Genomic DNA, 27,909 nt, shown 5'->3' with positions numbered 1-27,909 from the left:
GGATTTCTTTTTCATCCATTGATACTAAATCATATGTAGCCAAAATATACTAGGTCAATACGTAGCAGAGCAAAACAGATTAGCTGGTGACAGCTAGGAAAACACATTTTTTAAAAATACCACATTTTTTGTCTCTCCCTAATAACCATTTCAACAGGTAATATATGGAGAGTATTTTTCACCTTGTGCAGTAACTAGAGTTCTTTGAGATGTGTCCCCCTCTGGGTATTCCACTTTAGGTATGCATGTGCCCTCGTGCCTTTGATCAGAGATTTTTGGTAGTAGTGCTCGTTCAGCCTGCACCCCACACATTCTCGTGCTCGTGCCAAGGCTATAGGGGGCTACGTGAGTGAACCGCCCTCAGTTCCTTCTCCACTGCAAAGTCCCCCAAGGGAGATTCTGAAGCATAGGGGATGGAGGGCAGGTAGGAAGCACCCACAGGGACACACAGCTAGAAGAACTCCAGTCACTGCACAAAGTGAGTAACTTCTCCTTCTTCTTCGAGTAGCGTTCCAGTGGGTGCTCCACTTCAGGTGACTCCTAAGCAGTACTTCCCTAAGGAGGCAGGAAGTTCAGTGCAGAGTCCAATACAGAAGAGAGAACTGCACTGCCTACAGCATCATCTGATCTTACCGGAGGCACCAAGGCATAGTGATTAGGGAAAGTATGAACAGAGGACCAAGTGGCTGCTCTACAGCTGTCTGAAACTGGTACATCCTTAAGAAAGGCTATAGATGTAGATAGTGATCTTGTGGAATGTGCTATCACTCTCAAAAGGGGTTGAACATGAGTTCTGTTGTAACAGAAGTTAGTGCATCTGGAGATCCACTTTGATAACTTGTTTCAAAATTACCAAACCCTTGTTTCTGTCCACAATGGATACAAGTAGGAAGATCTTCTAAACGATTTGGTTCAATCTAGGTAAAAGGCTAATGATCTCCTGACATTCAGGGTGTGGAATATGGCTTCTTGATACTTTGATGTGGTTTGGGGGGGGGGGGGGGTGGGAGATGAATGGTCTGATTAATATGAAATTCTGAGGATACTTTAGGTAAAAATCTTGGAACAACCCATAGTGACATTTTCTCTCTGGTGAGTACCATAAATGGGGGGTCTGGGTAGAAGTGATTGCTACCAGGAAGGCTGTCTTCACTGAGAAATCTAATAGAGAAAATGCAGTTCTGACCCTGTATTCACACCCTACACACTATTGTAATAATTTTGTATAAAATATGCCTTGTGAGGTATCATTTGAAAACTAATATCTCACGATCATTAATAGTCTTGTGTGATACACGTAAGTAGTGTGTATTAAGAATGATGGCTATATGCTGAAATTATGATTTGAAGCGTGTTTAAACCAGGCATGTCAGGGGAGCTGGTAAACAGGTCTGCCCTATACAAAGTAATATGTTTGCTTCTCTGACCACTCCAGGCATCAAGCAGAGACTATGAAGGTATATCTACATATCAGGTAAAGCTATCAAGCCAAGAGCATGGCATCTATGCTCCAGCGGGAGAAAAGGTTGGCCTGGGTTTCACTTTTCAGAGAATACATTGCAAAGGTTTACTGATCTATAAAGACAGGGGGGCTCGATGTGGGCCACGAGGATGTGTGGGGCACATGAGCGGGCCGAATGAGCACCTCTCCCCAAAATCTCCAATCAAAGGCACAGGGCACAGGCGCACCTGAAGTGGAGCACCCACAGGGACACTACTCAAAGAAGAATGCAGGGTAGTGGATTTAAGTTACCTTGTATAGGGTTGATAAATTACATCTAAACAGCACGCAAAGGAAGAGTTGATCTGTTCAAACTTCCCAAGTTTTGCTGCATGATTTTCTTCAAGTAAAATCTACCTGCTAAAGAGCCATTGCTGGAACTGTGGAGGAGAATAATCACTTGAATCTCTGGCACCCAAGAATCAAGCAATTAGGTTTAATAAAAAGTGAAGCCATACCAGGAGTTCCTTGGACTGTCAACAAGGCAAATCGACAGGAAGCACCTGACTGTTTGGGTTCGGGGTGTAGAGAAATGAACCAGGAGTAGGAAAGGGGAGAGTGAAAAGCAGTATCTACACTGGCAAAAAAAGGAGAACTATAATTCCTCATTACTGCAGCTCCTGTGGTGGTAGCAAAGGAGAAAACAACAGTTTAGGCAAGGTTCAGGCACAGTCTGACCTAACCAACAGAAGAGTTGTACTGATGAAGAATTACAGTTCCTAGAGTATGGTAGACCCAGCCAGAGTGTAAGAAGACCAAATACATTTGAGTCCAAACTTGTGAAGTGAAATTCACAGACAATTCTGTTCAGCTTTGCTGTTTGGGCTGTGAGCAGCATGAAACTGTAATTTGGTGCAGTTTTTAAACAAGTTAAAAGAGGTTTGATTTGGTTATTATGGCTGAGATAAGATTGGTAATTTAGCTGACAGAGCCCTGTTACATTTTACAACTGTCTTGGTTTTGTCCCCATTATATTCCAAAGGCTTTTCCATAAAGCATCATTATTATTATTTTGTATTACAGCAGAACCCCAACTGAGACCAGCACCCTGTTGTGCTAAGTGCTGTATACATACATTGTAAGAGACAGTCTCTGCCCTGAAAAATCTTAAAATCTAAATACACAAGAAAGATAAAGGGTGAGAAGAAAAGCAGAGTGGTGTGACTCGCCTTAGGTCACAGAGTCAGTGACCGAGCAGGAACAGAATCCATCTCTCCTTAATGCCCAGTCCAATGCCTTATTCACTGGACCACACTTCTTAATTGGTCTTGCTTGCTGAAGGCTATTATATGGCCAAAATATTAATTATCTGTAGCTAATGTGGCTGCCTGGAATTCATTTTTTTCTGTACTGGAAAAAATATAATCTTTGCTACCTAGAATTAAGAACAGTACAATATGACTGCATTTTGTGGTAATTTAATAATAATACTTATCTCTTAGTGCTTTTCATAAGTAGATATCAAAGCACATCAGGCTTTAAAGTATTTATCCTCAAAACACCTCTGGAGGCAGTGAAGTACTATTATCCCCACTTTACGGATGGAGAACAGAGGCATAGACTTGTCCAAAGTCACACAGGAAGTCTGTGATACAGCAGGGAATTGAAGCCAGGTTTCCCAAATTGCAGTCATATTCCCAAATACTAAACTAGTCTCCTAGCCACTGGACAATCCTTCCTCTAAATAGCACATTAGTGGTTGTTTTTAGTATAAAAAGGTTTACATCAGGAAAAAATACATTTAAAAACATTAGGACTGTGGCACAAATCAATGAAAGTCAGGAAATTCAGTTTCACATATGATTGATGTGCTTCATTGAACAAAAAGAAGAGTGGTGAGAGATAAGAGAAAAGCATCAACCATAATTTGGAATCTCCTAGACTGTTTGGTTAGTGTTAAACCTTTTGTGTTTATTACTTTTGTTTTTTTAAAATGTCTCTTGATTATCTTTCTTTTAAATCTTTATGGAAGGTTATGATATTTAAGTATCAGAGGGATAGCCATGTTAGTCTGTATCCACAAAAACAACGAGGAGTCCAATGGCACCTTAAAGACAAACAGATTTATTTGGGCATAAGCTTTCGTTGGTAAAAAAACCCACTTCTTCAGATGTCTAAATAAATCTGTTAGTCTTTAAGGTGCCACTGGACTCCTCATTATTTTTTTATATTTAAGGAGATCAGAACAGCTCTGATACAAACACATCTTGGGATGTGTGTCATACTCATGTAATCAGGTATAGACATATATAATATCAATAGAATAGAATACACACAAACATACCAGAGATATATCATACAAAGGAAATTTAAAAAAACTTCAAACCATGGCAATATTAACAGTTATGTTATAATTTTTGTTCGTCCTGAGAAAAGTTGAGCCTTCCCAACTCAACTCAACTCTTTCCACTATCAGTCCCTAAGTGCCTTATTTATGAACACTGGCCAAAATCTAATACACACACCCCGGGGGTTCTGGAACAATTTTTATAGTGGAGGTGCTGAGAGCCATTGAACCAAACTGTAAACCCTGTATATAATGGAAACCACTTCAAGCCAGCGGGTGCTGTAGCACCCCCCTACCCCCCTAGTTCCAGCACCTATGACACTCACAGTAGGAGGAAAGTTCTGCAAGGATTGCCTTACAGAAATTCCCTGATAGCATACCATGGTGGGGAGGAGAGGGATGAGTGAATAGTGCTGTGAGGCAGACCCTAGTATCTGCCCCAAAGCCACAAATTTGGGCAGTCAGTAGGAGGCGAACTGTACTGAGATCCTTCACCTTTGAAGCAGTTGTGGCATCCAGTTCCGTGACCTCTCATGCTACATGAATTCCCCATTAAAGGGGAGGGAAGGAACAAAGACTACAGTGAAAAGTTATATTCTCTTTTCTTACTAAGCTCTAAGGGCCAGTGAAGGAATGGCATGCATCCCTCTGGCTCAAACCAGACCCAACTTGAGGCCACCCACTCCCTGCAACAGTCTATTGAGTCCCTGCAGAACCTGGCTTCAAGAGGCACCCTCCACAGGGGCCAGGGAAAGAACAATAGTGCTGTAGAGGTAGCTGATCCTCTCTCCTGCCCTTTCCACACTGAACCGGAAGAGTCACACACACAGAGGATCCCTGTGCAGGTGTTGAGAGAACCCATTAAATTAATTCCAAGTTTCCTGCATGCCAGTAATAAAAATAAGCATTAAAGTCCTGATTCTGCATTACTTGACTTGAGTGAGAGTTGTGGTATTTCAAGGAATGCAGCCTAGGGCTCCATGTGAACGTCCCCTTCAGAGCACTTTATGTTTATTGATGAATTAATCCTATACTATTAGTCTGGTAAATAAATAAATATTGGACTCATTTTACAGATAGAAAGCTGAGGCTCAAGAACGGGAAGTGATTTGCCCAAGGCCAGAGAAGAAGTCAGTGTCAGAGCTGGGATTCAAACTCAGGAATTACAAGCTCCCAGTCCTGACAAGAGCAGTGTGATTTTGATGCAAACATTCATTTTTGCAATAACATTTTTGTTGCTGGAAGGGGACAATCTATCCAAACTATTACTTTCCAAACAGTTAAAAATGTACCTGTGGAAACTTCTCAGTTACAGAAATAGCATTGTTGTCAGGGGACAAACTGGACTGTGGGAAAAGTTTGCCATTTGAACAGTAGCAACTGGTGGAAAAAGGTATTTAATAATTAACTTTGAAGAGAGACAAACAGGAGTCTACTTCCTGAATAGTCTCAGTCCTGAGAGAAAAGTAACAGGCAGCCTTTCTGCCAGTATTCTGAGGAGCGTACTTAGGCTGTGCAGATTTGTCACACACACCCCATGTTACTAAGCCAACATCTTAGAGAAGATCAGTTGGGACTTCTCCAGTGACTACTGATGCGTTTAAAACAAGAAAATAATTCAGATGGATTTTAAGAGAGAGACTGTGGGGAATGGTCCCAATGCATTCACACCTCTGTACACTATGCAGAAGAAAGGCCAGTTAGAAGGAGGTTAGAATATGAGATCACTTTGCAGAAGTAGTTTCAAGCTAGGTAAATTAACTGACAGAGGAGAAAAATCTATACTTTAAAAGTCCAGACAGCCTGCTGAATGCAGATATTAAAGTTTGTTGATTATCAGAACAGAGATATCATGATCACAACAGTACCATATGATGCAACCCATATATCATAGATTTATATAGAAATACTCGGTTTATAATTAAATCTCAATATGCTGCAATGTGCAAACTGAAATTATGATCATAGAGAAGTTCAGATAAAAAAGAAACTGATATATGAGTGGTAGGGTACAATCTTGCTCCAATAGTATGATTGTGCCAATAACCATCTGCAGGTTATTATTAACAAAGTCTGATGGTGACTAAGGACCTTATACAAAGCTCACTAAAGTCAATGGAAATAATCCCCATTACAGCAGTTTTATGCTGGTATAACTTCATTGAAGTTACACTGACATAAAATTGGTATGACAAAGTAGAGAAGAATCAGGTTCCAAATGTTCAACAAACAGCACCTGAACAGCAAGAAGAAGAGAAGAGAAATTTAGAAGTCAAATTTGTACACAGATGTACACTAAATCATTATTATATTATTGCTGGTATAACAGAGAGATGAAAGGAGAGCATGTACAATCTGGGATTTGCAATCAAGTGGTCAGGAAATAAATCAATTTACATATCATAATTTTGTAACTTACCAACTAGTAAGAAGGCTACAGAAACTGCAAAGTATGAGAGCATATAACAAGATAATTCTAGATCCCAAAGCAAATTTGGGAAGGTTCTCAATACTATTAATTCAGAAGCTAACTCCTCTAGTAGTCTTCCCTCTTCAGTGGAATCTGATTGGTATAGTCTCAAAACCACAATCCACTCAAGTGCATTCTTGAGGATAAAAATATCTGAGGCAGCAAAAGTTTTTTACTTTGATGGATAAAGGCAGGATGGCTACAAATTGATGATTTTTTTGAAAAAAAAATCATTTTTTTATTTAAATTGGATTTTTTTGATTTTGCTGTTTAAATTATAAGTTTTTCTTTTTAAAAATAAACCTATTTAAGATTAAATCTGAATTTAATACAAAATATGTTAAGGTTTAAACTTCTTATAATCTCTTAAAACATCTAAGTAAAATATAAATATGCTGAATCCATGAGACTATCAAAAAATTGAGTTAAAAGCTGCTTTTCTCAATAGAGAAATACATTTTTTCCCTGATTCTAATTCTTCAGGTCAAGCTTTAAAAATAGGACACAATAGGTCATGTACTGTATTAAGGGCTCATTTTGTTTAATAAAAAAATTGTATGCTGTTTTGTGTGTTTAATTAAATTCCAGTTACTATCCTAATGCAGCTTGACACAAAGCATGAGCAAAAAGTTAATTATCTAGTAAATATGCAGTATATCATTCACCAAAGCTAGTGATGTTTTAATGATTATATCAGCCAATGAGAATGCACCTTTCTTTAGAAAATAACTGAAGTACAAATGGAAAAGTTGATTAAAATTGATTATTTAAATCAAGGCTTTCCACTTGGTGATTTGAATCATGATTTAAATAGCTGATTTAAAGCGCCTTGACTGAAATCAATCCACCCTGGATAAAGGCTTAGAAGACTGCAGCAAAACCAAGAAAAAAAGGTGTGTTCTTATCTTGTGTTAGATAACACATGGTAACTGGCATGTGGTAAAATCCTAGTGAAAACAAGGCAGTTTGTAGCTTTCAGGTGTGATAGCAGGTCAAGTTAAAAGACATGAGGCGAGTCTAAATTTTACTTTGACCTGCCAAAGGGTTAATACTACTACAACTACCTTGTAACTCAAAATAAGAACATACCTTTTTCCTATGAAGATAAGGCTGAAGAAGGTTAGAAAGGACCTCCACTTAGAAGCAGAAAATATTTTTGTAAGGCAGCTCTAAACATAACTAGTTCCCAAACCTAAGTATGGGAAAGGAGCCAAGTTCCAATATAACAGTGGCCAAGTCCAAGATCTGAGTTATATTTTAAAAAAAACAAACTTCAAAGGTTATTATTTGGAACCTACAAATATATCTCACTTCAAACTTATAACATTGTTAACTCACCCTGATAACATTTTGCTTACAACCAGCTAGCAAGTAGCAGAATATTAACTCAATTGTCTTTGGAAAAGTCCTCTTCTCGCTGCCCCCATTGGCCCGGGACGGCGAACCACGGCCAGTGGAGGCCATGATCAGCCGAACCTGCTGCATCAGCAGGTAAATAAAACTGGCCCGGCCCGCCAGGGTGCTTACCCTGGCAAGCCGCGTGCCGAACGTTGCCGATCCCTGACATAGAAACAAGGAGTGTGAAACTAAGTGTACAACCAAGTTTGGAGGTGGTTTTAGGAATATGGCAGTTTTTCCAGGAGGCATTTTGCCTTTAAGGCTAGGGAAACTCTACTCTGATAAACAGCACATCTTCTTGTATTTCTTGCTTAGAAACACAGGGTACTACTTTCAGCATTTCACTCAATGAAACTCACTGGACCCTATCTTTTCACAAGGAATTGAAATAATCTTAAAACATCACAGTTAATCAAAAAAAAAAAAAGCTTCAGATAAGGATAACACCAAATGAAATCGATGACCATAAAACAACTTGTGAATGCTGTGTGCCCTCATGCAGTCTCAATACAAAAATTATCTCCGTTTATTTATCTTGTAATTTTTATTCATATTATCTAGGATACGCTTCAGCCAGGAATATTTGAAGTCCTTCAGTTTTGGCCTTACTACCTTAAACATTATTGATGACTTGCAATAATCATTTCAAGATTCTTTAAGACACTCAGAAATTTGCCAGACTATTTTAGAAGCTTTTACTTAAGTATTTTGTTGACATACTGTGGTTTGTATAAGACATTACACGTTGTCATATTAAAGATCTGATCCTGCAAGCATTTTGCACAGGGAATTTCCACTGAAGTCAATATTGGGCTTTGAGATACTGAAAAAAAGAACAAAATCTTTTATACATCAAGGCTGTGAGAAGGCTGATATGCATTTTCACAAGACTGCTTCTTGGGATAGCTAGTTTTGCAGTTGATCTGATGCATGATCTTGGGAGGTCATATCACCAACCTGTAAAACGGGAATAATACTTGCTTGATGAGTGAAAAGTAATACAAATGCTAGGCATTATTATTAATTTATTATAAAACTGTGCTTTCTGTGCTCACCCATAACTACTTGTATTTATGTACTTAACCACTAGTATTATGTCATAGCTTGCTATTCGAACTCCCACAAATCTGCATTTATTGCTCCAGTGTCCATTCCATTCTTTGCTTCTAACTTGCTGACTGTTCTCATTGGCTGTTAATGCTTTTTTTACCTCTGTGTTACATAACTAAGCAATCTAAATAAATATATTTTAAAAGGAGAGATTTGTGCTGAGGCACACGGAATAACATCCTTCCACACCAAGTAGAATTCTTCTTTGCCTTCTCCTTTGAGAGGACATAACCTAGTACTTTCCATTATAATAATAATTCTTGGTATTTTTACAGTGCCTCTCATCCATAGATCTCAAAGCACTTTACAAACATCTAATTATGCTTCAAAACACGGGCTATGTATATTTGCCCAGTTCCTCACCATAAGCTCCAAGAAATGTTTTACAGATAAACAGATACAACACAGGCAATAGCGACACAATGCTCTTCCTACTGCCCCATCAATAGGCCCCACCTGACTCAAGCATAACTCCCGACTCATTCAGTCCTTAGCTTTTCTGCTGTGATGATCAATACAGGTGACAATAGTCATAGCAGTAACTTATCCACTAGAAACTGTATTGGGGCAACCAACTTATTTTATCTAGGCCACAAAACAACCATTTGTTTTTGTTTTGTTTTGTTTTTTAAATATAAAAGAACAGTATGAAGGGAATTTTGAATCTCCATTTATTCACAAGCTACTGTTATGTATTTGGCTGGTTACTTTATGATTCTCACCCATTAGATGATAACAAAATTATAACCTGATCCAGCACGGTGCTGCATGTCCTCCGTTCCATTTGTCTTCAGTGGGAGCTGAAGAGCTCTGTACCTTGCAGTGTTGGGTTCTAAAACATCCAGTTACAGAACTTTTAAAGGTAACATACAGTAACAATGAATATGATAGAGAGGAGGAATCGTGATGTTTTTATGCTTGAAAAGCAATGAGTTCACTGTCAGTAATCAATAAATAATAAATAATTACAATAGTAATATCCCTAGTCCCTCCCTTAGCTATACTCACAATTACCATATGTAGCACATGGAAGATAATTAATAGATATACTTTAATGGAAAACATGACCATTGAGCAGCAAAGTGGCCATATACCCAACTCGTCGTTGTTCTAAAGCTTTGAAAAAATATATAGTTTATTTATCAAAAGTAAATAATGGAAGTTAGGGCTTACTCTCATTAATAGTTCTCTCAAACAAATAGCCCACTGAAGCCAAAGGGACTACTTATATCAGTAAAGTTTACAGAATTAGGCCCATAGTAAGCAACAGTTAAATGTATGGTACCACATATGGACTGTTATACTGTGTCTAAACAATAAAGGTCATCTCAGATGAGTCTGTAGAAAGAGAATGAATTTACTATTCTAAACTTTAACTTAAGAATAAAGCTTTGAGCTGTTTTCATAAACTTAAGTAAATTTTCAAAAAATGCCTGTGACTTAAGAGCCTAAGACCTATTTTCAATGGTGCCTTAAGCCTTAGGTTCCTACATCTCATTAATTTTCAATAGTATTTAGACTTCTAAGTACCTAAATTGCTTTATTAAAATGGAACCTGGGCTCCTAAGTCCCTTAGGGTCTGTCGACACTGCAGCTGGGAGATATGGTTCCCAGCACGGAGAGACAGACTCAGGCTAGCTCAGCTCGAGAAAGTACGCAAAAAATAGATGTTGCCGCACTATTGGTGGCTACAGCTAGCTTCCCAAGTCCACCAAATCTCCTTGATCTGAGCCCAAGATGCTGCCCATGCTGCAATGTCCACACTGCCATGCTACCTTTAGTTGTGCAAACAGGAGTCTACCTACCTGCAATGGAAATCACACCTCCCAGCCGTAGTGTAGACATGCCTTTTAGTGCTTTTGAAAATGTTACCCTGAATCTTTATGTTTACTAAATAATAGGTGATGAGTCCAGTTAGACTTTCTATTTTTTATTTTATAAACCTCTAGAGTACTAATGGTGACTAATCACATCTAATAACCAACAACATCCCTACAGTATAGCTATAGAACCTATATCAATCAATAGGCCAGACAGACAGAGAGCTAGAAAAAATTACTGTAGACTGGTTCCTATCAAGTTTCTTTCAGTATCTTATCGCTTTATTCTGGCTAGAGATATGTACAAACTAATGGCCCAATCCTGAAATCCTAGTATATTCAAAATTCCCCAGTGATTTCAGTGAAAGTTTTGTGTGCATAAGGATCAGGTACAAGCTTCCCATTCCCATGCTGTATTTGGAGTCTCTAGACAGGAGATATAGATTTGCTTTCATGATTTTTAATGTACCTTGATTTCTAGGTGAGTTAAATTTTTGACTGATTTGTTATTCTTTCTGGCTCCATAAACGTAAGGCCTTCAAGTTATAGTACTTCTTACAGATATTATTTATGGAATGCCAGCAGTAAGCTTGGCACTGTAAAGAACACAAAGGAAAATCAAGGTGATCACAGACACAAGGAGCTTACAGTCTAAGGCTACGTCTACACTACAGCTTATGTCAGCAGAACTTAGGTCGTTCAGGGATGTGAATAAATCACTTCCTGAGTGACATAAATTACACCGACATAAGCGCTCGTGTGCACAGCACTATGTTGACAGGAGAGATTCTCCCGTCAACATAGCTTCTGCTGCTTGTGGGGGTGTTTTTTTTATGCCGACAGGAGAGCTCTCTCCCATTAGCATTGAGCATCTTCCCCAGACGCGCTGCAGTAGCACAGCTGCGCTGTACGTGTAGACATGCCCTGATGACCAGAAATTCAAATAAAAAAAAATCCATTTGGTGACCAGAAGACAGATTTCTACTCAGTGCAGAGTTTGGTTTGGTTTGGTTTTGTTTCAAAATTCAGGGGGAGCATTTTAGCACGTGTTTAACTTTAAGCATGTGCACACAGTTAAGCACATGCTTAACTGTTCTTCTGAACGGTGATGAACTTAAGTGTGTAATTTTGTGTTTTCATGCATCAGAATCCAGGGGAGGGAGACTACTCAATGTACAAAGTCTGGGAGAAGGATACAGAGGCAGGTGGCTTGTTCCATGCAAAAGGAGCAAAGAGGGTGGAGGAGGAGATGAAAGCAAATCTGTACGTGGCACAGAGTTGTCCAAGGCCTTAAAGATAAGGTTGAGACAGTGGAACTTGAAGCTGAAGGCAAGATGGAGCCAGCGTAAAGATACAGCGTAGAGAGTGATATAATCAAGGTACTGAAAAAATGACATTTTGCTCCTTTCGGCTTATACTATTTCTCTCTCTAAATCAAACTTCCTCTTTAGATAAACTATACTAAGTATTTATAAACAGTAATTATAGTGAAGCTTGTACTAAAGGCCACCTCCCTCTGGAAACCCAATGTCTTAAGTGCCTTCTTTTAAGTAACCATGGTTTCCAGCACATTTTGTTTGACCTTTAGTTAAAGGCCACCTGTTCTACACAATCAACTTTGGCTGGTCCCTTGGGTGGTCTCAAAGCAGGTTTCACCATGGTCTGTGTTCATTTCCATGGCAGTTTAGTTAGGGTCTCTGGTTTTCAGCCTCTGTTTGCCAATAAATAAACAAAACAAACAAACAGAGATATTCATGAGTAAATTCCTTTGAATGAGTCCAGCTCATATCTTCCAGAGATCTTAAGCATGTTTCTGTGCTATGCTCTAGAAATGCAACAATGTTAACAAATTAGATGATATATGAAAATTATTGCATTTTGATTGGCTGCATGAATTCCAATAAAGCTATTATTCAAAAGTGTAACAGTTTTATTTTTTTCCCTAGACCTCCTAATGTAGCTACCTTCTATAATGTTAGCTTCAAAAGAAAATTGCACTTCTGAAATTAATGTCCATAACACAAAACTTTTCATATGTTTCTGCACTGAATGATATATATAGTGACTTTAGTACATTTGCAAATGCATTACCTTCAACTCAGACAATATACACCTCTCTATTCAATACATTTTGATGTTTTCATCAACCCCCTTAACAGAAAATTCTTCAAAAGTTTAAAAAGACAAAGAATATAACACTTCTCAATTTATATACAGCCACCAATGTTTTATTTTGTTCATGAAAAGACCCCAAAAGCAACGGATACTATAGTTTATCTACCAAACCCTGGACTGAAGATCTTAAAAGGTGCATAGCTATCAACATACGAAAGAGTTTGTGTTTTATTATCTCAATATGTTTTTTCCTCAACTATTTAAAAGGAGAATCTTACTGTATGAATAGTTAGATATTCACAGTTCTCTGTAAGTGACATTGAAGTAATACACTACTTTGATTTTAAAAGTGCATTTTCCCTTCTTACTTATACAGTAATAGATAAAGTATAATTCTCTCTCTGGAAAAAGCTCATTTTCCCCTGATATTTTCCCTTCATTACCTGAATATTGTAAGCGTTTTGGGAAAGCAATATTATCTTCCAGCCTTTCTGCTTCCAGCCTCTGTCTGTACTTGGCTACGTAAATATCAAAAAGACTTTAATATGTGGAAGGCAAAGGACACAAGGGAATTAAAAAAGATTTGCAACAGGAGGAGAAAAAACCCAGAGCTTATTGAAGATATTCACCTCCAGTCCAGCTCCCTGGAGTGCAGGATAGCTCAGCTGCTTACTAATTTGCTGTTTGTGCTTATCTGGTTTTTTTCCCATCATTGTCCATGAGGAAAACATTTTTGTGATACTTCAAATACAAAGGTAATTAAATTTTATTAGAGAAATGCTGTCTCTGCCTTGTTACATAGATTAGATCAAGGCACTTAATTCACCAAAAGAAGATTCTCTTTTTTTCCAGCATATGGGTAAGCTGATTCCATCATTTGTGGCTTGTTATATATTAAAGTTTTACCTGAACTCTGTGTTTTTTATTAGGTTCTTCTTTTATTTATTTGCTGCTTAGCCAAAACCATTGTTATTTCTTATCATTGACAATGTTTTGGTCCGAGCAAGACTTTCCCAATCAGGACAAAGGAAACTTCAAAATGATGCTCTAATTTTTGCTTAGTAGGATTACAGATATCTTATGTAATAACTGGAACTGGCCAGTAAAATTCAGATGAAAGATTTTTTTGTTGAAATTTGCTGATTCATTGAAATCTAACTTTTTTTTCAGAAACAGATCAATTTTAATAAAGTTTTTTCTGAAATCCAGGTAGTGTTCCATCGGAAACCTGCCTGGTTTCTTGCCAGCTTGCCTGCTTTGCTTCTTGGTACTCTGCCAGGAGGTTTGCCTCACGACCAGGAACCCCAGGGCTTCCAAGATCTGCAGCAACCTGCATGTAGACTGCCCCAGAGCCAGGGCTCTATTTCCTTTTGTGGATCATTTTGAATTTTTTTGTTTTCTTTCTGAGTGGCAACAGATCCAAATTTTGAAATATAGAAATCCTCCACTCGGGCCCATCTATATTAGATAATAATAGAGATGTGTGGAGAAAGATAATTCTGATGCCAAACCCATGATGCAAACCGAACTATGGCACCACTCAAAATATGAGTTAATTTGGATCATTATTATGTGTATTGTAGTAATGCTTAGATGCCTCTACTGAGATCAAAACTATTGTGCTACACACAGTACAAGGCTAGGACTAGAGAATATGACCCTTCCAGATTGCTCATGCAGGGGAGTAAGTTGACATCATGGGTGGCAGTGCATAAACTGCTGAGTCACTAATCCCCTTTCTACACAGTAAGGTGAACAAAAGTGAGGTGCCAGCCTTGTTCCCCCAAAACATTGGTGAGCACTCCTGAACCAGCATGGAGGGGAAAATAGCTGTGCTATGAAAAAAGAGCTTACTTCCCTCATGGAGCAAGGGGAAAGCATCAACTAAATTGCAGCTCAGGGAACATCTACACTGCAAAAATACCACAGCAACAAGTTTCAAAGCCCAGTTCAACCCCACACTGTGAGGCCAAAAATAGCAGCATAGTCATTTGGAATTGGACTGGAGCTTGGACTTTGAGACCCTTCTCCCTCATTGGGTTTCAGAGCTCAGCTCTAGCCCAGGCCTGAATGTCTACACTGTTATTGTTAGCCCCATAGCACGAGCCCCATGAGCCCTAATCAGATGACCCAGGCTTTGAGACTCACTGCTGTGGGCTTTATTTATTTTTTGTAGTGTAGACATGCCATTAGAGCCATAATTCAGTATTTGTTCTGCCCCTTACTTAAAGCAGATTGTGAGATTACAATCTAGCTGATAGTAAGGGTCAGCCCCCGTCCCTAAGAGTTTAGACTCTAAATATACAAGACAGACAAAGGTGGGAAAGAGGCAGAATTACTATTCCCATTTCGCAGATGGCGACTAAGGCACAACAAGATTAAATGAGTTGCCCAAGGTCACCGAGGAAGTCAGTGGCAGCACTGGCCATTGAAACCTGATCTCCAGGATTTTGATTCAGGGGATAGAAATTTAAATTCTACCCAGACAAAATGTAGGCAAGTTCCAACATAGGTCAAAAAACGTTAGTGAAATTAACAGAGTATACTCTTAGCTACCTAGATTTGCTTACTATCTTCAATAACCAGACTAAGCAATGTTCACTTGTTAGTAGAAAAAAGTACTGAATGAGATTTATGTATATATCTGGTATGCAGACAAAATAGAGACCTAGAAAATAAAATAAAATGGATACAAGTATTTACAAACAACGCATGATTTGCAACAAACTCTTTAAGCCTTCACTGGCTTAACGGCCAGATGTAGTTCTGCATTTAACATTAAAAATAAATAACAGGCCAGCTTGCACAATGATATTTCCTTAGCTGTGCCTTGAAGGATAAGTCTCTCCTCTGCATTAGACAGAAACCACATGAATGTGCCCAACCCAAGAATTGCAGAACTATCAGATCAGAGCACCAGACCTTTTCAGTGAGTTACAATAGCTTTGGCTTAGGGATTTAGATTATTCTGAACCATTCCTCCTCCATTGTAGCACACGGCAAAAAAAGGTAAATCTATCCTATACTGCTGTCAGCCTACCATAAAGCTTCCACGGTTTTGTCAACATGGTCAAGGTTTAGGTGACCGAACAGAAAACAAAAGCTGAAATTCTGCATGTGACAAAAGGTTTCATTGCAATTTCACTATGAAAGAAGGTATATGGTTTGTTTAAGAGAGTCATTTTTCTTCCTTGCCCTTCACATAATACAAGAGTTAAGTAAACAATAACAACAATACTTAGCTCTTTATTTAGTACTTTACATCTGGAGATCCAAGTGCTTTTCAGAGGAAAAGAAATATCATCATCCCCATTTTACACATGGGGAAACTGACAAACAGAGAGGTGAAGTAATTCACCTGAAGTCACACAACAGGGTGTTGGCACAATCAGGAATAAAGATCAGCTTCCCTTGAACATAGTGGGCCTGATTCATAGCTATGCCTCCAGGAGGTGTAGCACATATGACATAGCCCAGTGGAGTGGCAGGGACAAGAGTAGCTTATGTGCCATCCTAACTTTGGGCTGCTCCAGGGGCCAAAAAATCCTTGAGGTAAATTACAACAGCTACAGGAAGCCCATCTCGGGTTATACTGCAGCCCAGAATTCCTATAGCACTAGGATTGCCAACTTTCTAATCCCACAAAACTGAACACCCTAGCCCCACCCCTTCCATGAGGCAATGCCCTCTGCTCCGCCCCTTCCCCGAGGCCCTGCCCCCCTGCTCACTACATTCTCCCTCCCTTGGTGGCTCACTCTCCCCCACCCTCACCACTTTCACTAGGCTGGGGCAGTGGGTTGGGGTGCAGGAGGGGGTGAGGGCTCTAACTGGGGGTGCAGGCTCTGGGGTGGGGCCAGCAATGAGAGGTTATGGGTGCCGCAGTGGGCTCTGGGCTGTGGCAGGGGGTTGGGGTGCAGGAGGGGTGAGGGCTCCAGCTGGGGGTGTGGGCTCTGGGGTGGGGCTGGAAATAAGGGGTTTGGGATGCAGGAGGGGGCTCTAGGCTTGGGGGTGGGGCAGAGGGGTTCAGGGTGTGGGAGGGGGCTCTGGGCTGGGGTAGAGGGTTGAGGTGCAGGGGGGTGAGGGCTCCATCTGGGGGTGCAGGCTCTGGGGTTGTGCCAGGGATAAGGGGTTTGGGGTGTAGGAGGGGGCTACGGGTTTGGGGAGTTGGGATGCAGGCTCACCTCCAGCGGCTTCTGGTCAGTGGCACAGCAGGGGTGCTAAGGCAGGCTTCCTGACTGTCCTGGCATCACGGACCGCGCTGCACCCTGGAAGCAGCCAGCAGGTCTGACTCCTAGGCGGAGGTGTGGCAGGCTGCTCTGCAAGCTTCTCTCGCCCGCAGGCACCACTCCCACAGCTCCCATTGGCCGCAGATCCCAGCCAAAAGGAGTGTGGAGCCAGTGCTCAGGTTGGGGCCGTGCATGGAGCCCCGTGGCCGCCCAGCCTAGGAGCCAGACCTGCTGGTCACTTCCAGGGCAGAGCATGGTGCCAGGACAGGTAGGGACTAGCCTGCCTTAGACCCGCAGCACCGCCAACCAGACTTTTAATGGCCTGGTCGGTGGTGCTAAGAGGAGCTGCCAGAGTCCCTCTTCGACTGGGCATGCCGGTCAAAAAACGTATACCTTGGTCACTCTACATGGCACACCCCAACACTTCCTGACACCTCCCCTAGCAGTCACCAAGGCCAAGCTTTGTAATGGGGCAGCAGTACGACTGTGCCTTCATTAACAGCAGTCTATGGAAGTGTGTTGATGGCCTCTATATACCACCAAAGTTGTGCATAGGGTTAGACTAGAAGCCAATCTCTCCCAAGAATAAGAAATGAAGTAATAATTTATTACACTGAGATCCTTCACATGCTTTCTTCAGAACTACCCACTGTGACCAAAAAAGGCAGAGGTGGCGGGGTAGTGTTCTTGTGCTTCCTGTCACAGTTCAGGGCAACAGCACCTGTATTTCCCCCTGGTGGCTCAGCAAGGGCACCCACTCTGAGGCTTCCAGCTCCCCAATTGTTTCTTCTCTTGGGTGGAGACCTGAATCTCTCTCCCTTCTGAGCAGGGTATTTCCAGGCTGTGCAATTCCCTGCCTACTCTGTGTTATTCCCACCACAGACAGGTAGCCCAAGGACACCTGCCTGCCTTATATTCAGAGACGGTTAACTAATGTAATTGCTACATATATACGGTACTGCACAGAACTTCCCTTGCAAGCCTACTTCATTCTTAAGACAAAATGCATTACAGATAAAACATATTAAAAGACAATAAAGGATCTACATGCATGCTAATAAGCTTACCAAAGTTCACCCTAACATGGATTCTGGCAGGAGCAGTCCTTCAACACCCCACCCAAGGGATCTCCTTATGGTTACAAGTTCATCACGGCTTCAGCTCAGAACAACACAGTCTTATGAGGCCTCAATAGGTACAGTTTTTCCAACCCTACCCTAAAGACGGAGGCCCTCCATCGACCAGGGATCCGGTCCATTTGCTCGATCAGGAAGAAGGCCCTGAGTCAGTTTAATAACAAGCTATTTATTTAAAAAAAAAAGAAAAAACACTTTGTTGGTCTCTGGAGAATCCAGTTTGTACTAATATAGGTGCACCTTTCCACAAGGGTGGCTTCTCTGGAGATGTCACAACCTGCATGAATTTGCCTAATCACCCTTAGTATTATTCTATTTATTTCTTCCAATGAAAATACATACAATTACACAATAACACCTACACGGTTGCATTTTAATATAATGAATCCCAAAGATATTAACCCTAATTCAAAAAGGTTTAACTTAATTCAATACAATTTATCTTAATTCCATAAGGTTTGTTCAGGCTATTACAGGAAATTGTCAGTCTGTCACACTTTCTTTTCAAGAAAGAAAGAAAAGACTGCAATAAAATTATCAGGTTAATTTGTTTGTCCTTGATTTCACGTACACCATTCCCACTAGGAGTAATGTTCATGTCTTAGAGAATTAATTTCTGCCCTCAAAATATATACACATATTAAACATATATTTACACATTAAACAGAAATCAGATTCTGCAGTCCTGACTCACGCAAAACATCACTTGAGATTTGCTCAAGTAAGGACCATATATCTAGGGTGACCAGATGTCCCGATTTTATATGGACAGTCCTGATTTTTGGGTCTTTCTCTTATATAGGCTCCTATTAACCCTCACCCCCGTCCCGATTTTTCACACTTGCTGTCCGGTCACCCTATCTATATCAGGCATTCCCCTAGGGAAAAAAATGTTTCCTAATTTATTCACTTACTCACTGTCAATGTTTCTCTTGTATCATCACTTTCCCCTGTTGCTTGTGTGGACCTTTAACTCAGCAACAGGGGAGAATGACAGGAGAACTCAAGGGACAGGTGTAGGACAAGAAATATTTTTTACTCATGTATTTATTTGTAATTGACTAGATTTCATGTTGATGGTACCCCTTTAAAGCCTGATTAGGTGAATTCATTACCATTTGTGATTTCATGAAAGAACACTTAGGAAATTCAAACAAGTGAAATTATAACAGCCTAATCAAGGAATGCAAAGGGAATATAAAAGCGCTTGAAAAACCTTGATTGAATCATGATCTAAAATATTCCTAACAACAGGTCATACAAATTAAGCAAAATCAGACTCCAGGACTACAAATGTAAGCCTTTACCAGCACAAACCTAACAACAGTTACAGAGATCTTTCTAAATCATATGTAGGTGACGAACATAGCCAATCATACAGGATCTTACAGCCAGAAGCCTCTGTTATAACAGCTGTCATAAGAGTAAAGAGGAGCTGCACTGACCAAGCAGTGATGCCTATGGGTACTGTGCTTTTGAAAGGCCTGGTTTCCTTAAGGGGCTCGGGGAGCAGAGCACCACACAACAGAACAATCGGGAGGAAATTCAGTGCCCTGAAATACATGGCATTTCCTTTCCCCTAGATAGATTTCTTTCATGAAGGTGCAAATCCAGCCTATGATTTTTAACCTGATTCTGTCCCTTTTGTAGTGTCTCTTGTAGTAGAGAATAGACATGGTTCAAATGATGATTCTGGTTACAGGTAGGCCCAGTAATTCTTCTCCCTGGGTTCTCAAAACTTCCAGATTGACCAACACAAGCCCGAGCTACCTAGTGGCTCTCACTCTAGATGAAATCCTGAACCACTGAAGGCAAAGAGGTTTGCCATCAGGAAAAACAAGCCATCAGGGTTAGAATATCTGGATGTGTATTTATTTTAATATATGTGAAAGAAAGAAAGAAAGAAAGAAAGAAAGAAAGAAAGAAAGAAAGAAAACTGTGAAGTTTTGGGGATTAACCCAGACCAGTGCGGGAATGTGTCACCACCTACTCTGCAACTCTGCGTGCCTTAAATGCTATGCTGCTGTGGCTCATAGCACAGACAACAACAGCCACCATGCAGGTCACACCCTGGCTTTTACCACCCAGTTACTGTTTGCAGAGTGACAGTAACACCGCTGCCTCAGCCCTGATTTTCCCCAACACCATCTCCCTGCAGTGTCCAGCCCTCTCCTAGAACACTCACAGAAGTTAAGTTCTTTGCTCCTTTAAAGAATCAATACAATACTGCTCATTAATTCAACTGATGTTTGACATTCTTATTTTAATCACAGCACTGAATTGGTTTATAGTAAAAGTAAAACAAGTTTATTAAACAAAAATATGTAGATTTAAGTGAGTTCAGGTTCAAGGGATAAAGGGTTGGTCTACACTACCAACTTACGCTGGTATCATTGTTGGTGGCGATATCGCTATGTCACGAGAGAACTTCTCCCAGTGATATAGCTGCCGCCTCTTGGGGAGGTGGAGTACCTACGTCAATGGGAGAAGCTCTCCTATTGGCGAAGGTAGCATCTTCACTAAATGCTGCCGCAGCCCAGCTCCACCAGGGCAGATGTGCCACTGCAGCGCTCTAAGTGTAGACAAGCCCAAAGACAGAAAGGGTTTCAAACAAACAGAAATAAAAATACACTTTCTAATAGATAAGACCTAACTTAAACTACTGTCTTTCTTCAAGGTAGTTTCCTCACCAATTTTCCTTTTCCAGCAAAGACTGCCTGGCTCTTTACCAGGCTCCCCAGAGTCAAAAACGCTGGCTTTCCTTGTCTCCCAGGGCCGCCCAGAGGATTCAGGGGGTCTGGGGCAAAGCGGGGGAGCTGCGGCGCTTGTACTCACCTGGCGGCGGTCCGGGTTTTCGGCAGCATTTCAGCAGCAGGGGGCCCTTCAGTCGCTCCGCGTGTTCAGCAGCACTGAAGGACCCACCGCCGAAATGCCGCTGAAGACCCAGAGCAACTGAAGGGCCCCCCGCCGCCGAAATGCCGCCGAAGACCCAGACTGCCACCGGACCAGGACTCGCGGAGCCCCTGCAGGGCCCGGGGCCTGGGGCAAATTGCCCCACTTGCCCCCCCCCCTGGGCGGCCCTGTTGTCTCCTGAGGTGTAAGATAACTTAGGAGTTCCCTCCCCCTCGCTATCTAGACCAATAAACCTTTGAAATGTATTGTTCTTAAATGTATCCCCAGATAGAGTTCCTTTTTCCTGCTGGATGTGGAAGCCATGCTGTCTGGTGTAGACTCCATGCAGTCTTCTTCCCGGGGGTGATTTTTACACTGCAAACGACCAATTTCTGCAACCTCCGATTCAAATGAATAGCCCATTGAATTTGGCCACTTCTGGTTTGAGGTGTTGGCCTCTTTCCCTTTTTTTCTTTTCTTTTTTTTGGAGAAAACCTGTTTATCAGCTCCCCCTGAAATGCCTGTTTTAAACACATTATAGTATAATTCCATCACCTCTATATAATCCTTTGAGGGTTCACTGTACATACATCACACCAGAATATTAATGATTCGTGAGTTATTAGTTTTTTAATGACATATTATATGATACCTTTTACACACATATTATAAAAATAGTGACTTGGGGTACACTGAACTGGTCAGACCAACTGAAACTCACTACTAGATACCAGGGACCTCTTGCCTTCTAGCATAGGGATGCTCTTTAGGGTCACAATGACACAATGCAAATGCAGTCTTTATTATGTGTGGTTGGTATGGTATTTCATCTTAATGATGTAATAAAGCCCTCATGCACTCCCAAAAAGTTTAAATTTTTAGATTAACAGAAAAATATCTGTACATGGGCACAGGAGGAACGGAGGGTGTGACATTTGTATAATTTAGCCTAAGAAACTGGAATACACAGGAGTAAAATATATATCACGAGGTTGCAGGGAATTTTCTAACACAATCTATGAACCACTTCGACTAATGGAAGGTAAAAAGAAGTGCAATATGACTATGTAAAGGAACATTTGTGGTATTAAGAATTATTTTTATTATCTAAAAATGTATTTCGTGCACTGGTAGAAGTTTTACACATACCTATGATTCATTATAGATCAAATATCCTTATTTCACACTGGGTATATTTTTTCCACAGTAAGAGCTATGGGGAAATAAACACAGAATCTATGTCAAAGCCAGAGACTGTAAAATAACACATTAAGCCAAAACCTCAAGATGCCTTAACTAAAAGTGATCTGAAAGTAATATTTCACTTTCTCTGTAATATTCAATAAAAGAAGTATACAGTTGTTCAGTTCTCCCTCTTCAAATAAAAAAAGAAAAGAAAGAAACAACCTAAACTGGAAACACTACCTCAAAAGCTCAAATTCTCACCTATTCACCCTCACTACAGCATTTGAAGTCTCTATGCTTCCCTCACACACAGGTCCCACCACTCCAGACTCCAGCCCGCACAGAATCTTGTAGCCTGTCTTCTCACAAACCACAAAGAGCAACTTCATCACTCCCATCCTGAAACAAATCCACTGCCACCACATCCAGGACAGAAGACAGTTTTGGTGTAACTCCAATGGAGCCAGTGGAGTTTCCCTAGCAAAGAATTTTTGGTTTTTAAAACCTTAGGTGGACTCACTCCAGCCTACCTTAAAGACCAGAGGCCTGTTCTGGAACTGCTACCGGTTTTAAGCTGTGTTTTCTACTTCCTTTCTTGCCTCCTCTGCTTCTTTAGTGACATCCTCTTACCTGCCCCTTCCCACATATGGGCCAATGTCAGTGAGCAAACCTTCGTCCTCTGCAGCCCCCAACATCTGCAATAGACTCCTTCTAACTCCTCATCGACTTGCTATCAATTTTCAAAACTAATGTGAAAAACATAGCTTTCCTCCCTTACCTGTGCCTCCTTCTACAACTGATCTTTCATTTTATCATTGTCTTTGTATTATTTGTATCACATGCATCTGACAAAGTGGGTATTCACCCACGAAAGCTTATGCTCCAATACGTCTGTTACTCTGTAAGGTGCCACAGGACTCTTTGTTGGTTTTTACAGATCCAGACTAACACGGCTACCCCTCTGATACTTTGTATTATTTGACTCCATAAAGAATATTGATATATAAAGCCTGATCCTGCACCCAGTGTAGTCAAAAGGAAACTTATCACAGCGATCCCATAACTCATATGAAACACCCTGTACAAAATAAAGTTATATTGTATTAAATACACCCAACTATGTTTAAAAAAAGTAAATTATGACTAGCCCAATGATCCACAAGACAATACCATGTAAAAGATGCAAAGAATCAGATCTTGGACTCTAATTCCTCTAGCTATTCAAAGCTTAGAGCAACACAGCACTTAAGGAGAAGAAGATTTATAGCCTATACCACGCATACCTGTACCGCTCCATTGCCTCTCATTATAAAGCAGCACGACATGCTCATTTGTGACTGTCTGCTTTTCCCATTTGCAGTGATCATGAGTGCTATGAATGTGAATGCAGAGGAATGAGAAAAGGCACCCCAGAATTAGAAAGTAAGCAACAGCCTTACAACATTACATCCAGTAAACTTCAAACTATGCTGTTGTCTATTTTTGCTGCTCATATACCATCCAAATTACCTTCAGAGCAACCCCTGTTCTTTGTGCCTCAGGCTTGATGGCTCAGACACATACCACTGAAGTCTTTCCATTCCCCCCAGACTATTTAGCACAGCTGAACAAATAATTAATAATGAATTTGAATTCATAATGAAATATTGCTTATTTTTCTCCTTATGTTTGGAATTAGGCTGATTATTTTTGCTCACCCATCATGATGTTCTCAAATCCATTGCATATTTGAAGATATATATACACCATATAGGTGGAGGTAGTATCCATGTGATACAGTCAATTCTTTTACTCTTGTGATAAATTGTGCACGTAAAACATATCACATACTAGTGGCAACATCACATTCACACTACGACATCTTTCCTAGGGCTTGTATAAACAACTTAGAAATTCACTTTCCATGAACATTTTTACCAGCCAAATTTAATGATTCACATATTCACAGAAATAAATATGAGAAAGACATGAAATTTGCGAAAGAGAATTAATTTTAAAATGTAAACAAATTTGCAAAAAAAATGTTTTTGCATTATTACCACCTCTACTAATTTGCAGTGATATCTATCTTGTGTATTTATACGCACCAAAATTGCAGTGTGTAGGTACCAATGCAATCAGCCAATACACCTATAAATGAGTAATGATTACTACAAGAAATTTTTTCAAAGAATAATTCTAAATTCTACCAGTTGTCAGCCTACAGTGCAACATACCAGAAATAGGGCTATAGCAATATAGCCACTCTTCCAAATGATCCTCTAGGAAGAGCTGTGAGTAGCACAATGCAAACAAGAAATATATTACATCCACCTTCAAGAAAATGAGATGGGAGAGAGTTAGAACAAAGAATATTGAAAGAGGGATCTGTTGTGGTAGATAGCACCTCATAGATACTATACAGAAAAAGTTGTTTTAGAAACACAGAGAAATTAGCATTAGAGTCCTGCAGACCAAATTCTGGTCTCAAATATATCGTGAAATGATGTTGCATGCTTTAACTTGTCTGTCAGCTTTTCTGAAGCACTCATCACCCTCATATCTGGGGCCCCAATTGTCAAAGTGCACAATTTTACCATGGTCTTCAATAGGAGCAGAAGCAGGGCCTACATGCTGTGAAAGGCAATTAAGACAGAATTTGTCCTAATGGTAGTAGTCCACACAATTAAAAATTTTAAGAGTTAAATGTTGATATAATTATCTAAGAATTATAAAAAGTCCTTAACACTGTAGTTTAAAACTATAAAAAGAAAAGAAAAGAAAATGACTGATGTCATCTTATGGTAGGTATAAATGGGGTTTATTTTAAAGATTTTTAATTATTGTCAGTACCATATTTTAGACACTGCATTTGGAAAAGTTTACACGTACCCATTATTTCTTACTAATTAAAAGACTAGCTAATCAGAATTTCCCACTTGGCAGGCTTTTGAGGTACTGTCTTCTCTGCTCTGTTTCTCCTCTTTCTGCGTGTCTCCAACCTTTTCCTCCAAATTTTAAATCATTTAGTGTCACATTACACCTCATACCATGCCCTTCTCCAGCATCTGTCTAATGCTAAACTGTGTTTGAGAACATGGCAGATGTTCCTCCAGTGCTGTGGAGACTTTATCACAACCCCGTGTTCCCAACTGGCATTAAATGGCGCAGGCTCCAGCAATACGAGAGCAGCATTATCAGGGAATTCTCCGTAAAAGTCCCATCCTATAGGACTCGGTTCCTCTGACTGTCCAAATTAAATCTAATCTAAATCATTGTCTTTTTTTGTTCTTACTTTTTTGATTTCAGAGTTAAAATTGAAGTTAGTTTGTTCTGTGATGGCTGCACTATAAGCAAGTGAAATAAATATATTTATAACTGTAGCGGGGTGGTTACCCCGCTCCTACCCGGAGAGGTTAAAAACAGCCCGGGAGAGGGCTGTGGCTGAGGCAAGTAGCTCCAAGGCTGATTGGGGAAGCAGCCTCAGCTGGGGGCCACATCCCAATCAGGGCCCAGTTGGCCCTTATAAGAGGGCAGTGGGCCAGGAGCAGATGGTCTCTCTCTGCCTGTTGAGAGGGAAGGTCTGGCTGCTTAGGAGCTCACAGGGTACCTAGAGTGGAGCAGGGCTGGGGGAAGGCCAGAGGAGCTGGGGAGCGCCGCCCTGGAAACCCCCCAGGCTGCAGGCCTTGTTAAAGACCCAGAAGAATACTGGGGTTGCAGAGGGCAGCTCAGGGGTAGGCCAAGGCAGCAGGTCCAAACCCCTCTTGCCAATGATGAGTGGCCGTTACAGACTGCAGTCTGCCCCAGTGAGCAGGGGCTAGATGGTGACTAGCAGTAGCCACTGAGGCGAGGTGGGGATAGGGGGTTGGGAGTTCCCCTGAGTGGGGAAACCCAGATTGGGGCGCTGCTGCAGTGGGCAGAACCCCTGGATAAAGGGCACCGAGATCCGGGTGGGACACTGGCCTGCAGAGAGTGCTCCGGAGCTGGAAAAAGAACTAATTCCCAGGAAACCAGCAGGAGGTGCTGCAGGGGTGAGTCTCGCACCATTACAATACAATATAACAGATTAAATAGTCATAGGTAGGTATGGGAGGCATAGATGCAAAGATCCCTTAACTGCTTTAAAATGTGTTCTCATTTAGAGAAGAGAGACAAAGATATATAGAAATGAGAGGGGAACAAAGACAAACATAGAAAAGAGGAACATGGAAAAGAGACACAAAGAAGAAAAGTAAATGCGCAGGCTGGCAAGGTAGGCTGAATAGAAGATATCGAGGAGGGTGGAATATGTATAGGAAAAGGGGATCCAGGGAACTTTCATGTGTAAAGTCAGTGGGGGCTCTGCATTGGCACAGTGGTCCACCCGTACAGACGTTGCAAGACTGGGGCTTAAATGAGAAGCCACTCGAATTCTTTACTACCCTCAACTTCAGCTGTGTACAATCAGTGTACAATTAACTCAGAAAAAAAAGACTAATTAGTTAAAAATTTTCAGTCATTTCCAAATAGTGGATAGCCCTTAAGCCCAACTAGTAAGAAAGTTTAATGTTAGTTTACTCTTGACTCCGTAATGTGTACTTTAAAAGATGTTGGTGGGAAGAGGGGAGGTATATTTGAAAGTAAAAATTAATACAACCATTCTTCTTCATTAAAATCTTTTTTCTTTTAGAGTTAGCTTGAGAATTGTTCTGCTGTAGGACCAGTTTTGTTATCCACACAAAATTTAAGCAGGTGGAAACAATTAGTACATTTTACACTAGGGTTTTATTTTTGTCAGAGGGATACTGCCAAGCCAGTTGTATTAACTCTGCTGTTGCATGCCTTGAAATCTATGCTAAGAATCTTAGTATACAATAGAGGAAAGAAAACCACAGACATGAATAAACACCAATGATTTGTCTGTAATAGCAGCTGATCAACAAACTTACCAGTTAGCACAGACATGGAGAGCAGCTACATCAAGTTCATCAGAATCTAAATCTTTCATTTCAGCTTTCTGTAAAAGGTACAAAGAGGCACAAAGAATGACACAGAGAAAAAAAATTCAGCAGTCAAAAGGCTACTCCTACTTTCTAAGATCTGTTTATAAAATAGGATGATTCACAGCACAAGAGAGCTAATGGCATGTTATACTGTAAAACACTGAGACAACTGTATATCACACCTCTCATCTCAAAAATCACACCGAGTCCTAATATTTAAATATTACACACAAACTCTTAAGGGCAGGCCCTATCTTCATTTTGTGTCTGGTACAGCATGGAGTACATTCTTGCATATATTACAAAGTAACAACAGGTGGACCGAGGAATTTGTATTCAGAAGTGGTTTGAAATTAGGTTGAGGTTTTGGTTCTAGGCTGAATCAGAGCTAGCAAACTCAGAACTGACCATGCTAAATTCTTGTGAGCTGTACGTGTGATACATATGCCAAGATTTCAGCTCATTTGCATAGGTGCTGGAATTGGGAGTGCTGCCACACACCCTCTCGCTTGAAGTGGTTTCCATCACATATAGGATTTACAGTTTGGTTCAATGGCTCTCAGCATTCCCACTATAAAAATTGTTCCAGCATTTCTGCCCACTGGAACCAGGAAATAGGCTGTTTCTGATTTTGAACCTAGTCCTGCTCTCAGTTGCTCCGATGTGAATCCAAAATAACGACACTGACCTCAGAGGGGTTTTGATACTGTAAAATCAGCGTGAAAGCAGAAACAGGCTATATATCTTTACACTGAGAAGAGACTTTCTGCCTTAGTGACAAATTATTTCTTTAAAGCAACTTTTATTC

At 40.5% G+C, this 27,909-nt stretch overlaps 1 protein-coding gene across 3 annotated transcripts in view; it reads right to left on the bottom strand.

The window, feature by feature from the left end:
• The window catches only part of SHANK2 (SH3 and multiple ankyrin repeat domains 2), a 621,242-nt gene that overhangs the window by 532,776 nt on the left and 60,557 nt on the right, over positions 1 to 27,909 (bottom strand). For all 3 annotated transcript variants that reach the window (XM_034769724.1, XM_034769725.1, XM_034769726.1), the window contains exon 2: positions 27,048 to 27,115. The gene's annotated coding sequence lies outside the window, so the exon portion shown is untranslated. The remainder of the gene's footprint in view (positions 1 to 27,047; positions 27,116 to 27,909) is intronic.

The sequence above is a fragment of the Trachemys scripta genome, chromosome 4, assembly GCF_013100865.1.
Source record: "Trachemys scripta elegans isolate TJP31775 chromosome 4, CAS_Tse_1.0, whole genome shotgun sequence".
NCBI classification, from domain to species: Eukaryota; Metazoa; Chordata; order Testudines; family Emydidae; genus Trachemys; species Trachemys scripta.
Note: the sequence above shows the minus strand (reverse complement) of the source record. Positions and strands in the feature narration are given on the sequence as shown.